At 40.0% G+C, this 16566-nt stretch overlaps 1 pseudogene; it reads left to right on the top strand.

The window, feature by feature from the left end:
* Positions 1 to 16566, top strand: part of LOC140912897 (up-regulator of cell proliferation pseudogene) — an 82662-nt pseudogene that overhangs the window by 11372 nt on the left and 54724 nt on the right.

The following is a 16566-nucleotide window of genomic DNA, read 5'->3' as shown; positions in this document are numbered from 1 at the left end:
CTGAAATTGTTGAAAAGCAGCATCACTTGCCCCATAACCTCAGCTGTGCAGAACACAATGCCATCCACAGCCTCAGAAACAACTCTGACAGCATAATCAAAAAGGCTGACAAAGGAGGTGCTGTTGTCATCATGAATAGGTCAGCATATGAACAAGAGGCTGCCCGGCAGCTCTCTAACACCACTTTCTACGAGCCATTACCCTCTGATCCCACTGAGAGTTACCAAAAGAAACTACACCATTTGCTCAAGAAACTCCCTGAAAAAGCACAAGAACAAATCCGCACAGACACACCCCTGGAACCCCGACCAGGGCTATTCTATTTGCTACCCAAGATCCATAAACCTGGAAATCCTGGATGCCCCATCATCTGAGGCATTGGCACCCTGACAGCAGGATTGTCTGGCTATGTAGACTCCCTCCTCAGGCCCTACGCTACCAGCACTCCCAGCTATCTTCGAGACACCACTGACTTCCTGAGGAAACTACAATCCATCGGTGATCTTGCTGAAAACACCATCCTGGCCACCATGGATGTAGAAGCCCTCTACACCAACATTCCACACAAAGATGGACTACAAGCCGTCAGGAACATTATCCCCAATAATGTCACGGCCAACCTGGTGGCTGAACTTTGTGACTTTGTCCTCACCCATAACTATTTCACATTTGGGGACAATGTATACCTTCAGATCAGCGGCACTGCTATGGGTACCCGCATGGCCCCTCAGTATGCAAACATTTTTATGGCTGACTTAGAACAACGTTTCCTCAGCTCTCGTCCCCTATTGCCCCTACTCTACTTGCGCTATATTGATGACATCTTCATCATCTGGACCCATGGAAAAGTAGCCCTTGAGGAATTCCACCATGATTTCAACAATTTCCATCCCACCATCAACCTCAGCCTGGACCAGTCCACACAAGAGATCCACTTCCTGGACACTACGGTGCTAATAAGCGATGGTCACATAAACACCACCCTATACCGGAAACCTACTGACCGCTCCTACCTACATGCCTCCAGCTTTCACCCAGACCATACCACACGATCCATTGTCTACAGCCAAGCTCTACGATACAACTGTATTTGCTCCAAACCCTCAGACAGGGACAAAAACCTACAAGATCTCTATCAAGCATTCTTACAACTACAATACCCATCTGCTGAAGCGAAGAAACAAATTGACAGAGACAGAAGAGTACCCAGAATTCACCTACTACAGGACAGGCCCAATGAGGAAAACAACAGACCGCCACTAGCCATCATCTTCAGCCCCCAACTAAAACTTCTCCAACGCATCAGCAAGGATCTACAACCTATCCTGAGGGACGACCTATCACTCTCACAAATCTTGGGAGACAGGCCAGTCCTTGCCTACAGACAGCCCCCCAACCTGAGGCAAATACTCACCAGCAACCACACACCACACCACAGAACCACTAACCCGGGAACCTATCCTTGCAACAAAGCCCGTTGCCAACTGTGTCCACATATCTATTCAGGGGACACCATCATAGGGCCTAATCACATCAGCCACACTATCAGAGGCTCGTTTATCTGCACATCTACCAATGTGATATGTGCCATCATGTGCCAGCAATGCCCCTCTGCCATGTACATTGGCCAAACTGGACAGCCTCTAGGTAAAAGAATAAATGGACACAAATCAGATGTCAAGAATTATAACATTCAAAAACTGGTTGGAGAACACTTCAATCTCTCTGGTCACTCGATTACAGACCTAAAAGTGGCAAGTCTTCAACAGAACTAAGATGGAATATAAGCTGGCCCACCAGGGTTCCCCACCCTCCGCTGCTGGTAAAAGTTCCCGCCACTTGGTAGCTGGGTGGGACACGGGGGTGGGGAAATGCTCCCAGCACTGGCAGCTACTCCCCTGGTCAGGGTGGGTATTTTTGCAGCACTGGGAGAGCTCTTTCCCAGCGCTGGTGCTGCGACTACACAGCCACGTTAAAGCGTTGCCACGCTTGGTGGTGAAGACATCCCCTAAGTCCAGACAAGGGTGAGGGCACAGTGCCCCTCTTGCTTTGCCTTCATTCAGATGGGAGGCAGTAATTTAGGGCAGGCATCTAACAGCAGAAAATTAACAGAACCCCACGATGGCTCAGCTGTGCTGGCTGACACGTTCCGTGTGAGAGAGCAGAGAACCACATCTCCATCCATTCCCCTCCCACCTTCAGCCATGGACACACAGTCCTTTCCTCCAGCTCTCGACACAGCTCCAGGGATTTATGCCTCTTCTTCCTGCCCCTTGTCAAATTGAGAGAGAGGAAACTTGTCCCTGAAGCGGTTTCCAGAGCTCAGGTGCCAGTTCTGCTCTCCGAGAGCTTCTCCTGCGGCTTGCGGGCAGGGATGTCCTGCTCTGAGGAGCCAGTGCTGATGGGACACCTCCCCAGCTGCAAAGGGAGGTTACTGGGGGGGCAAGGAGAGGCCCTTCTGGCCTATGCTATGGAAGGACTGGGGGAGCAGGAATATCTGGGAGGAACATGGGAGAGAAGGAATGGTGGGGGCAGCTATAACCTCTGTAAATGCCCCCCCCCCATTAATGTCATGCATCCTTAGTCAGGAGTTCTCTCCCTGATGATTGGCCCATGGTACAAGAGATCCTTAGTTCAGTCACTGGGGATCCCCGTCACTGATGATCTTTGTGAAAGGCAAAGGAGGCCTTTGCAGCTGAGCTAGGATCTGTGCTCTTTCTCCCTCCCCACCTACGACTGCAGTTTCTTCTTCTCTCCACCTCCTACAAGGAGGTCAAATATATCCCGTCCATTGATAGCCACCTTTGAAGTTCAGGTGTGGACAAAGCACCCTTTCAGTTAGGCTAAATATGGGAGCAATTAAATACCCCATGGTTTAGTGGGAGCAAAAACAACAGAACCCACCACCCAAGGCATGGACCAGCATGGCAAGGCCTGAGTAGTAGGTGAGACAAGCAGGCTGAGGAGAACCCTAGGACTGATTGCAAAAATGCAGGGGCTGGGGAATGGATTTATGTTGCAGATAACTATCGAAAGGAATAAGGAAGCCAGCAGAAACCCAGAGAAGCCTTGGTAATGTGGCTGTGGAGGAAGCCAAGAAAAAGCCCTTTGTTAGGGCACAGGACTGGCTACAAGCAAGTTTGCATTTCTACTGTGTTCAGGGAAACAGAACTGTGTGCACCTTCTTCTTAAGTAAACAAGATTGTACCAAGAAATATGGGACATTTATAATCAATTTCTCCTCTTAATGGAAACAACCTGGAGAGGCCCCAAATACTGCTAAGCACTTGGACCGAGAGGCAACACTGTAAAGAAATACAGTACACACAAAAAATGCCTTTAGCTTGAACTGCAACACAAAACCTTAACTCTGAATTCATACTTCCCCCACACGAAAAGAATAGATCATGTATCTTCACGTTTCTAGAAAGCTCATGTTAATGTTGCTGATGTCACAGTTAAAGTTTGTGTTACAGTTGGAGGTAGTGGGCAGTAGCCTGTGGAATCGCCAGGTCCATCAATAGGAGTGATTAACACAATCTGTGGGTTTTAAGGCTTGATAGAGAAGCCTCCGAGTCTAAGGCCAGCCATGCTCTCTGGTTTATTTGGGCAGATCCTCTCAAGCCTGCTTGTGACACCCGTCACCCACAGGGCCACAGACCCCCCCCAGTTGAGAACCACTGTGGTAGAATAGATCCCTGTCAGCCGAAAGAGCTGAGGCTTTGTCTTCACTGCAGAGTTAACTTGAGTTTTCTACACTCAATTACTGGGCTTGAATCAGCCTCTCTCACATGAGAAGAGCCGCACTGTGAATAAACAAAGGTCCTGCTGTGTCCAGACTGGCACTGCACTCACTCAGGTGGGGCACTCAGACTTTTAGGAGCTCATCCCAAGGCTCTTTGCCCAGCAGTGAGCTGAGCCACTGTATGGATTCTTCCCCAGTGGATGGTGGGAGAACTTGTCTGTCCTTTCTTGGGACACAGGGGGAAGAGTGGGAAGGCATTGGAGAATTAGAAGCACTCAAGTGCAGCTAGCTTGCATCCATACTACAGAAAGATCATGTCAGCTGGTGAGTTGTGCTAACTTAAGCTTTAGCCTGTGCCCCGAGGGGCCAGCTCACTTGAGTTATTAGCAGCACATCTTAAGGGTTTTTCTGTGTGGACAGGAGTCGAGTTAGGGCAATGCATAAGGTGTAGCTCAAGTTAACTCGGCATCTCCTTTTGAATCTGAGCAATATTATCTGCAGAATACAATGAAAATACTTCACTCTCACAAGCCCCATTCACACCTGGCAGTGCCAATCTCTTCTAACCATGTTCACTGCCACTACAGAACAAAGGGCGATAAGAGGACATTGTCTTGGGGAAGGTCTGTCTCCTCCGGCTCTCTGGTTTGTTGAAAGTCTAATTCCAACTCGGGATTTATGCCACCTTTCTCCCACAGCTTTGGGGCTCACAGAGTCTGTGATTCCTGATTTAATAACTCCATCAAGATAAACAGAAGAGAAATAAGTAATTTAATGACTAATTCTCTTCAATCACATCCTGTTTTGTATGTGTTTGTTTTATTCAATACACTGCACCTGCCGGCAGGGCCGGCCCACAACATTTTGGCACCTCAGGCATTAGGGTGACCAGATGTCCCAACTTTATAGGGCCAGTGCCGACTTTTGGGTCTTTTTCTTATATGGGTTCCTATTACCCCCCACCCCCTCTCCTGATTTTTCACATTTGCTGTCTGGTCACCCTATCAGGCGGGGAGCTCAAATGACACCCCCATGCCCCCTTGCTTGGGACAAAACTTTGAAAGGTCTCAATTCTGCCTTCTTTCTGTTCTACTCCGCCCATGGTACTGCTCTGCTACCTACCCCAATAAAGGAGAACTAACAACTTTAAATGCCTTGTTCAAAAATTGTCAGTACACTTTATTATGCAGACAAGAAAAGTTACATTTGCTGTTCAGGCATTTGAAAGTTAACACTGGCATTTTGATGTTTGAATAATCAAAGTGGTGCTTCCGTGCCTTCTTGGTTGCAGAGATTTGAACTGCTTCTGCTTCCTGAAGGTCCACAGTCTGGGCCAACTCATACTCTATTGAGATGGTTGCAAGGCCGACTAGCCTCTCCTAGGTCATTGTGGAGCATAGATGTGTTTTTACTAATTTCAGCTTGGAGAAGCTGTGTTCTCCACTGGCAGCTGTTACAGGAAGTGTTAGAAGTATGCACAGAGCAACAAAATAATTTGGAAAGATGGTGGTCATCTTATTTGTGCACGCATATTCCAGAACAGCCTTTGGAGTTGATCCTGTTGAATGTATCTGAAAAGGGCTTTCAGTTCATCACCTATATCACTTGCATCAATATCGCACATGTCATCATGTGTCAACAGGGTCTCTAGTGCCCTGCATTGCTGGTTTAGGTCTTCTTCAGGTACAGTGAGGAGTTTGGGAACATCCTACAACATCCCACATATGCTGCTGTGATCCTTGAGCTGCATGAAACATTCTGCAACTGATTGTATCGCACAGTCTAGCACCCGGTTAAAGAATTCAGCTTTGAATTGTTGTTTGGGGTCTCTTATGAGATTAGCCCGTGCCTCATATACAAAATGTCGTCTTCTTTGGTGACTCTTGTATTCTTGAATGGGTGGGGAAATAGCTTCAGTGTGAAGCTCCTCTACCCATTTCTGCGCACTCTTCAGAACGTTTTGAAATCCCTCATCTGGCCGGAAGGAGTGTAGGTGGCTGCAGCGGCAGAGGAGCCAGCCACCAGAGCTGGAGACAGGGGAGGTTGAGGGGGAGTTCTGCTGGAGGAGAAGGACTGAGGTGAGAAGGCAAAGGCAGACACAGAGACAGCAGTGGTGGTGACCCAAGCGGTGGGGGACACAATGAAAAACTCATGTTTTCTTCCACTGTTGCCCTCTTTAATGTTTTTAATGAAGAAAATACTCATGGGAACTGTGAGCTCATGGGAGAATTTAACTTCCCAGATATAGATTGGAGGACAAGTGCTAGTAATAATAATAGGGCTCAGATTTTAATAGATGTGATAGCTGATGAATTCCTTCATCAAGTAGTTGCTGAACCAACAACTGGGGATGTCATTTTAGATTTGGTTTTGGTAAGTTGTGAGAACCTCCTAGAAGAAATGGTTGTAGGGGACACCCTTGGTTCCAGTGATCATGAGCTAATTCACCTTAACCTGAAGGGAAGGATAACAAAAAAGAGATCTGTGAGTAGGGTTTTTGATTTCAAAAGGGCTAACTTTAAAAAAATGAAGGACATTAGTTAGGGAAGTGGATTGGACTGAAGAACTTATGGATCTAAAGGCAGAGGAGGCCTGGGATTCCTGCAAGTCAAAGTTGCAGAAGCTGTCAGAAGCCTGCATCCCAAGAAAGGGGAAAAAATTCATAGGCAGGACTTGTAGACCAAGCTGGATAAGCAAGCATCTCAGAGAGGTGATTAGGACAAAGCAGAAAGTATACAGCGTGTGGAAGATGGGAGGGATCAGCAAGGAAAGCTACCTTATTGAGGTTAGAACATGTCGGGATAAAGTGAGAAAGGCTAAAAGCCATGTAGAGTTGGACCTTGCAAAGGGAATTAAAACAAATAGTAAAAGGTTCTATAGCCATATAAATAAGAAGAAAACAAAGAAAGAAGAAGTGGGACAGTTAAACACTGAGGACTGAATGGAAGTTAAGGATAATCATAGAATCATAGAATATCTAGGCATGGCCCAATATCTAAACAAGTACTTTGCCTTTGTCTTTAATGAGGCTAATGAGGATCTTAGGGTAATGGTAGCATGACAAATGGAAATGAGGCTATGGAGGTAGAGATTACCATATCCGAGATAGAAGCCAAACTTGTACAGCTGAATGGGACTAAATGGGGGGCCCAGATAATCTTCATCCAAGAATATTAAAGGAATTGGCACATGAAATTGCAAGTCCATTAGCAAGAATGTTTAATGAATTTGTAAACGCAGGGGTTGTACCGCATGACTGGAGAATTGCTAACATAGTTCCTATTTTTAAGAAAGGAAAACAAGTGATCCGGGTAACTACAGGCCTGTTAGTTTGACATCTGTAGTATAGAAAAAATTTTGAAGGAGAAAGTAGTTAAGGACATTGAGGTCAATGGTAAATGGGACAAAATACAACATGGTTTAACAAAAGTTAGATCGTGCCAGACCAACCTGATCTCCTTCCTTGAGACAGTAACAGATTTTTTAGACAAAGGAAACACAGTGGATCTAATTTAGCTAGATTTCAGTCAGGCGTTTGTTACGGTGCCACATGGGGAATTATTAGTTCAAGAATACAAATTATTACAGAGGGTCCTACTGAAAGGTGAACTGTCAGGCTGGAGGGAGGTTACCAGTGGAGTTCCTCAGGGATCGGTTTTGGGGCCAATCTTATTTAATCTTTTTATTACTGACCTCGGCACAAAAAGTGAGTGTACACTAATAATGTTTGTGTATGACACAAAGCTGGGAGGTATTGCCAATTCAGAGAAGGACCGGGATATCATACAGGAAGACCTGAATGACCTTGTAAACTGGAGTAATAGTCATAGGATGAAAATTAATAGTGAGAAGTGTAAGGTCATGCATTTAGGGATTAATAACAAGAATTTTAGTTATAAGCTGCAGATGCATCAATTGGAAGTAACAGAGGAGGAGAAGGCCCTTGGAGGATTGGTTGACCGCAGGATGACTATGGGCCACCAATGTGATATGGCCGTGAAGAAAGCTAATGTGGTTTTGGCATGCATCAAGTGAGGTATTTCCAGTAGAGATAAGGAGGTGTTAGTACCGTTCTACAAGGCACTGGTGAGACCTCATCTGGAAGACTGTGTGCAGTTCTGATCTCCCATGTTTAAGAAGGATACAGGAACAGGTACAGAGAAGAGCTACTGGGATGATCCGAGAAATGGAAAACCTGTCTTATGAAAGGAGACTCAAGGAGCTTGGCTGCTTTAGCCTAACCAAAAGAAGGCTGAGGGAACATGTGATTGCTCTCTGTAAAAACATCGGAGGGATAAATACCATGGAGGGAGAGGAATTCTTTAAGCTCAGTACCAATGTGGACACAAGAACAAATGGATACTGTGGAAGAAGACAAGTTCTTACTTTTAGTTTGCATGCAACAAGTTAGAGACAGTTTTATTTTTAGGCAATTGCAAGAACGAAGACAGCCGTTTGGACAGGGTGTCTGTTTTTATGCAAATTTTTAAAGTATAAACAATGTAAAGCAAGTATTTATACCTTTTTATTACATAAAGCTCTGCTTTGTCTATACATTTTTTTATATTGTATTTGTTTTTAACATGTTTTTGCTACAATTACATTTTATTGTTCTTTTAAGGCAAGGTTTTTGCTTTGCAATTTTTGTACGCTTACACCAGTTTTGACTTTAGAAGTTTTGAATTCTTAGGGGTTAGAGTTACCCTGACTTTTGCTTTTTTTTTTTTTTTAAACAGAACTAAGATGGCTGCACTTAAATGCCCTTTTTTACTTTCACACTCCCCTCTTCAGTGCTTTTAGCCCAACCATCATTTTTAAACTTTTATTTTTATTAGACCTTGTATTTTTGATATTAGATTAAAAGGATCGGCTCCATAACTTTTGGTTGGATGTAACGATAATGCATAATTAGTATGAACATGAAAAGTATTTTTGTTGTTCTGTTTTTTGTAACAACAATAACGTATTTTTAATTAAGCAAAAACAATACAAACATTAATATGTTTAGTGTAATAATATGCTGGAGTTATTTTGTAGCCTTAGTTGCATAGCACAATATATTATAATTAGTCCATAAGATAAATGCTTTATAGATGGTATGAAAGGCATGTTTTTTAATTTGATATATATTTTGAAGCACATAGATTTGGCCTTGTAATTTAGAGATTTTTTGAACCTTTGGTAGGAGTGAGTGTAGGTTTTGGAATTGGTCGGGTATTAAGGTGGTTTAATGAAAGGGTATTTGAAGCCTAAGATTTAATTATAGGATTTTATTTGCAGGCCAATAGATAAGGATTTTTTGCAGCAATGGTGAAATTAAAATGTATGTTTTGCAAATGGTGACCTTAACGTTTACACAGCCGTAACTAGCTTGGAAGAGCAGGTGTTTTGTTAGGGTCGGTTTTTGTTTTCTACTTTTTTAACAAATGCTGTTAGAAACAGTGACAAATTTTTTTTTGGCTTTAGCTTTTGTACGCACTGAGGCTGTGGGGGCTTTAAAGGCCAAAAATGTTTATTGGCTTTTTATTTTTATGTAAACATTGGGTGTTATTTTAGGAGCACTGACAACAAATTGGCTCGGCATACCAGGGGAATTAATTTTTTTAATATTACCGTGAATTGTTTCATGTTCTATGCATTGTTTTTACGGACCCGGCAGGATTTGGTATGTGGGAGCCCACACCCCTTTCACCGGCCCGTAGGCTTGGCAGGAGCACTGCGAGTGCCTGCAACTTTACCCTGAAAACGTTTACGTTTGTTTTTACGGCCACAGATCAGATGGCACTTTTGAAGCACGAGTAAGGGCAGTGGGCCAGGCCTGGTGCTTAAAGTCACTGTGAATGGCCGCTAGCTGGTTATTTAGGAAATTTTGAACATGCCAGATTTTATTGCAATTTTTTTTGCCTTAGTGATATTTAATACCATTTTTATTAATAGCTTCTGGGTTATTAACCTAAGGGCGGAGATAACATGTAATTTATCCATTTCAGCTTGCACTTGGGTTAACTGTGCTTCAGTCATAAGACTAGTGGCCTTTTTTAGTTGCCCTGATTTTTTATTATGTTGTTGGCTTTTATAAATGTTTTCAATTGCTGCTGCACTATTGGCCCCACTTGACAGGTGTTTGACCCAATATTTTTTTAGAGGAGACACGGGCGCTTTGCTCTGCTAACCAAATGGCAGCTTTTTTGGAGCAGTTGGGATAGATATACGTGACCTGAAAGCTAAATAGGGGAAGAGTAAATTTTATAGTTCTTAATATAGCATTAATTACTATTACTTTAACACATTTCTTTTAGTAAAGTACCATATCACATTTGTTGTTTATATAATTTAAAATACTTTTAAGAAGCATTGACATGAATAGCATAGGAGGGGTATTTTGCAATATGGTGCAGATTAGGTTATTAATTACTGGGACTATTTTAGTACAGGTAAATTTTTGGTGGCAGAACACACCCTTTTTTAAATATGAATTTGATTATTTACTAATTGGGCAACCAAAAACAATAAGGACCTTTTTGTGACATATTATAGACCCCTAAGATGGCTTTTATATTAACCCCGCTATAAAATCCACTAATTTTAATTTTAGATTTTTGAGGCTTATTTGTAGTGATATTGTATACTTTTCTTTTTATGGACTAGTTTGTTTTTTATTTAATTGTTTTCTTAGATAGGATATTTTGAACCTTTAACCTAATTTTAAAACAATATTTAATTACATTATTAAAATGTGAAGGCCTTGGCCATTGGGTTTTATTAGAATATCTGATGTTGTTTGTATTTGGATGTGTTACGGGGGTAGAAGTATCATGGAGGGAATGGCAGGGGCAGTGGCAACAAGGCACCTTTGGTATTTGTTATCTGAAAGTGAATTAGGGAGGGCAATACATGCTGAAGGTACTTATTGAAAAACACAGGGCGCAGCCTTGGAATAAACCCCCAAACCCAATTAATACCACACTATTAAGCATGGATTTTACAAGGGTGTTTTTTTTTTTGCCAGTGTATAACGCTACGCCTTGTTTACCAGGGCCAGTTTTTAATGTTCTTTGTAGTTAGGAATTTTTGGACTTTGGCGGTTTTAGCAGAGTGAGCGGCTTTGTTTGTTTGTTTGTTTGTTTTGGAGCAATTGTGGTTTAGTACTGTGGAAGAAAATATATATATATATATATATATATATATATATATATATATATATATATATATATATATATATATATATATATATATATATATATACATATATATTAGTTTGAATGCAACAAGCCAAAAAGAGTTTATTTTTAAGCAATTGCAAGGGAAGAAATGCAATGGATGAAGAATACCTTTGCCTTAGTAGTTTTTTAAAGTATAAACAATATAGAGCAGTATTTATACCCTTTGATTATATAAGATGGTGTCTTTGTTTATACTTTTTTGATATTTTATTTGTTTTTAAAAATTTTTGCTAACAATTACATTTTATTTTTATTTTAAGGCAAGGTTAAACAGCTTTGTTTGCAGTTTTTTATACGCTTAAGCAGGTCTGCCTTTACAAATTTTCGGTTGTTATGGTTCTGCATTAGCCTGACTGTTGCTTTGTTTTTAAATCAACTGAGAGGCCGACATTTAATGTTTTTTAATTTTGTTTTTACACTCTCCCCCCGCCTTTTGTGCATTTTTTAGCACAACTACCATTTTAAATTTTTTATTTTTATTAGATTTTGTATTTTTGATTTTAGATTAAATGGTTAGCCTTATCAACTGTGACTGGATATAACAACAAAGCATACTGTTTGAACATGAAAGGTATTTTTGTTATTACATTTTTTACAACAACATATTTTTAAACTACATGAAAACAGTATAAACATTACTGTTTTTATTGTAACAATCTGCTGGGGTTGATTTATAGCCTTAGTTACATAACACACTACATTATGATAGACACTTTATAAACTGTGGAATGCATGGTTTTTAATTGAATATATAATTTGAAGTATAATATTATATACTTTGAAGTACATAAATATATATGTACATCAATGAAGTACATAAATACAATATAACTTGAAGTACATAAATTTGACCTTGTAATTTAGAAATTTTTTGAACCTTTGGTAGGAGTGAGTGTAGGTTTTGGAATTGGTTTGGTATGAAGGTAGTTTAATTCAAAGGTATTTGAAACCTAAGATTTAATTGTAGGACTTTATTTGCAGGCCAATAATGGAATTGTTGCCAGCAGTGATGAGATTAAAATGTATATTTTACAAAGTGGTGGCCTCAACATTTACACGGCTGTTACTAACTGGGAAATTCGGTGTTTTGTTCGGGTCGTTTTCTGTTTGCTACCTTTTTAACAACCATTGTTATAAACAGTGACGACTTTTTTTGGCTTTAGCTTTTGTACGCACTGAAGCTGTGGGGGCTTTAAAGGCCAAAGTGTTCATTAATTTTTTATTTTTATTTAAACATTAGGTGTTATTTTAGGAGCACTGACAACAAATTGGCTAGGCATACAAGGTGGTTTAATTTTTTAAATATTATGGTGAATTATTTAGCTTTACCTGCATTTTTTTATGGACCCGGCAGGATTTGGTATGTGGGAGCCCACACCCCTTTAACCGGCCCGGAGGCTTGGAAGGAGCACTGAGAGTGCCTGAAACTTTACCCTGAAAACGTTTAAGTTTGTTTTTACGGCCACAGATCAGATGGCACTTTTGAAGCACTAGTAAGGGCAATGGACCAAGCCTGATGCTTAAGGTCACTTTGAATGGCCGTTAGCTGGTTATCTGGGAAATTCTGCATGTTTGAACATGCCAGATTTTACTGCATTTTTTTTTTGCCTTAGTGATATTTAATACCATTTTTGTTAACCGCTTTTGGGTCCTTGAACTAAGGGTGGAGATAACATGTAATTTACCAACTTTAGCCTGTACCTGGGTTAACTGTCCTTTAGTAATAAGACCAGTGGCCTTTTTTACCTGTTTTAATTTTTTATTATGCTGTTGGCCTTGAAATGTTTTAAATTGCTGCTGCACTCCTGGCACCATTTTCTAGGTGTTTTACCAGATTTCCTTTTTCTAGAGGAGACCCAGGGCCTTTGTTGTGCCAACAGAACAGCAGCCCCCTTGGAGCAGTTTTGGAGATATAAAATTGACCTGAAATGAGATAGGGCCTAACAAATTTTACAATTTTTAATGACAGGTTTCAGAGTAACAGCCGTGTTAGTCTGTATTCGCAAAAAGAAAAGGAGGACTTGTGGCACCTTAGAGACTAACCAATTTATTAGAGCATGAGCTTTCGTGAGCTACAGCTCACGAAAGCTCATGCTCTAATAAATTGGTTAGTCTCTAAGGTGCCACAATTTTTAATGTAACACAAATTACTGTAAATTAGTATTTTAAAACTTTTTTTTCAATAAATACGGTACCACATTTGTTTAAATTTTTTTATGTACCTTTAAGAAGCATTGACATGAATAGCATAGGAAGGGGTATATTGCAATATGGTACAGATTAGGTTATTAATTACTGGGACTGTTTTAGTACAGGTAATTTTTTGGTGGCAGAACACACCTTTTTTAAATATGAATTTAATTATTTTCTAATTGGGTCACCAAAATCAATAAGGATCCATTTTTTTATATATATATATATATATATATATATATATACACACACTACAGACCCCTGGAATGGCCATTATATTAACCCCATTATAAAACCCACTAATTTACATTTTAAATTTTTTAGGCTTATTTGTAGTCATGTGATATACCTTTACTTTTACTGACCGGTTTGTATTACTTAATTGTTTGCTTATATGGGATATTTTGAACGTTAAAAATATTTTTAAACAATATTTAAATAAATTACTAAAGTGGGAAGGCCTTGGCTATTGGGTGTTATTAGACTATATGGTATTGTCTGTACTTGGATGTGTTACGGGGGATAGTATAGTGGAGAAAATGGCGGGGGCAGTGGCAACAAGGCGTTTCTGGTATTTGTTATTTAACAGCCAATCAGAAAGGACAATACATGCTGAAGATACTTATTTAAAAACACAGGGCACAGCCTGCGGAATAAAGCCCCACATTTAATTAATACCACTTTGTTAAGCATGGGTTTTACAAGGCTTTTTTGGCCAGTGTATAATTTTTTGTCTTTTTACCAGGGTTAGTTTTTAATATTTTTTGTAGTTAGGAATTTTTGGACGTTGGCAGTTTTAGCAGAGATAGCGGGTTTTTTTTTTGTTTGAAGCAGTTGTGGTTTAGTACCATGTAGGGGAGAAGTGACCAGCACGTTACCCTGCAGTGGTCTGGGTTTTTTTAGCAAATGCTGGCTGTGTGGTAATTTCATGACTGGACAAATGAGTGGTTACTAGCACTTCAGTTTGTTTGTTTGTTTGTTTTGCTGTCCAGAAGGAGGAAAAGCAATACCAGAAGGAGGGAGCGGCTGATTAGTAGTTGAAGTGGAGTTATTTTGAGGCCGAGGGGCTTTTTTGCAGAAAGAAGCATGGGTTCAGGCAGTGAGCTCTTGGCACTTTACAGCAGTGTTGGTAGTTAGCAGGACTTGCTAAGGGCCTTTTTAGCATGGGGCCAGAGCAGTTTTGTGTTGATGGACCTGTACGTAGACCCAGTTACCTGTTTTTTAACCAATGGCAGGCTGGTTGAGGTTTCTTGGAGCAGGACTTGTCTTACCTGTGAATACAGAGACCTAACACATTTTATTAATGCCTGGCAGAGTTCTGCAGATTTTACGGCTGCTTGGACCCATTTTAAGACCCCGTTTTTTAATTGGGGCAGTTAGGTTTTAATAAAACCCCTTATGTATTCTTAGCTCATTTGACTAAAATGTTTATGGCCAAATGATTTTAATTAAATCATTTTTTTGCCTGGATTTATTTGCAGACCTTTTTTTGGAAAAGGGCCCTTTTTTTTTTTTTTTCGACTGGCTGCAAAGAAACCAAGAATTTCTTTTTTTTCCCAGCATTTTGTAAAATTTAACTACTTAATTTTTTTAGCAATTATAGAGTTAACTTTAGTTTTTTAAAATTACTTATTTTTTAAAATGACACTTAAAATAGTAAAATCTAAGTTAATTAATTGTTTTAGGGATTTAAATTTTTGATGCTTGTAATTAGCTATGCTTTTAAAGTTTTTAACTTTTAAAAAAAAAAATTGTGTTGCTTGCTTGGGCCTGATTTTGCTTTTTTTGCTGAACCGTTCCTTTTTATGGGTACAAGCCTTGTTTTATTACCACTTTAGCAAGGAGGGTGGGCTTTTTAACTAGCCCCCACCCCTTTGGGTTATTTTTTTGGAAACATTTTTATTTCCAAGGGCTACCCGGGTGGTGGCGTGTGAGGCTGGCCACCTGGGCAGAATGCATGGCCAATTGGCGTTGTCACTGTTTCATGGTTTTTTACGGCAGACACACGGCCATTGTGGCATATGCTGAGCACACATGGTTACAATGCAGGGCAGCTTTTTTTATTTTTAGGCCAAACTGACTTTTAAATTAACCCTCCCCCCCCCCTTTTTTTTTTCATTTAGCTTTAACTAATTGGGGATATGAAAGAGCTGAGAGGGTTAACAATATAGTTTGGGTAGGGAGGCATTTGGTTGCATTACATTTAGTTTTTAAATTTTGTACTTGAGTTTTTAATTTGGGGAGGGAGTTTTTTGGCTTTTGCTCTTGAGACTTATGGAGGATTTTGTAGCTTTTTTTTTGAGGTGTATGATTTTATTTAAATTGAAGGTACCTTTTAGTGGGAATTGTTTAGAGGGATTATTATGTAAAAATTTTAATTACACAAGGGAGTATTTTGTTCACTTAGAGGCTTATAAAATAGTTTCCCCAGTTTATTTTGTTTGCTGTGTTAGCTGCTTAAAAGCTAAAAAGATTTTTACATACTTTAGGGAAAGGGTTTGCGGGGTAGCAGCTTATAAGTAGGAAGGGCTTTTACTTTTTTGCACTGTTTGCTGGGTCATGAGGTTTGGCTGACCCCTCCCCCCTTATGTTTAGAACTTCTTTACTTAGAGAGTGAGGGCCCTGGTGTGCCTGAAGTTAGCTTAAGTCCCAGACCTCGATAACGGCACTTACTTTTTACACATTTATTATTTACTTTTATTTTTTTTACTTTTATCTTTAGATGCATTTTTTTAATCTATAACCTTAATATTTTATGTTTGGACGTAATACACCCTTATTGAGGCAGCAAAAATTTTTAGCTTTGATTTGGTTTGACCTCAACCTCATATTGGGGGTGCGGAAAAAAGTTTTTCAGCACCACTTTGCATTTGGCCTTGTTGCATAATAAATAAGTTTGCATGGCGTGAGCCCAAAGGGACAGACAGTCCCATGGTTAGGATTTTTTTTTTTGATACCCCAGTATCGATTTTTATAGGTTTTTTTTTACCTTTTGTTTGGTGCTTTGGACTTTGAAGGGGAAAGGTTTGTAGTAGTTTCTGCTGTTTTAGCCGGGCATCGTTATCCGAGTCACGGCACCAAATAGTGAAAGAAAACAAGTTCTTACTTTTAGTTTGGATGCAACAAGTTAGAGACAGTTTTATTTTTAGGCAATTGCAAGAAGGAAGACATCCGTTTGGACAGAGTGTCCTTACGCAAATTTTTAAAGTATAAAAAATGTAAAGCAAGTATTTATAGCTTTTTATTATTTATGTAATAATAAAGCTTTGTTTTGTTTATAATTTTTATATTTTATTTGCAGTAAAAAATGTTAAACAATTACATTTTATTGTTATTTTAAGGCAAGGTTAAATCCAGCTTTGCTTTGCAATTTTTATACGCTTACCAGTTTTGCCTTTACAAGTT

Source organism: Lepidochelys kempii, chromosome 6, assembly GCF_965140285.1.
Source record: "Lepidochelys kempii isolate rLepKem1 chromosome 6, rLepKem1.hap1, whole genome shotgun sequence".
Taxonomy (NCBI): Eukaryota; Metazoa; Chordata; order Testudines; family Cheloniidae; genus Lepidochelys; species Lepidochelys kempii.
This window is presented reverse-complemented; position numbering and strand designations above follow the sequence as displayed.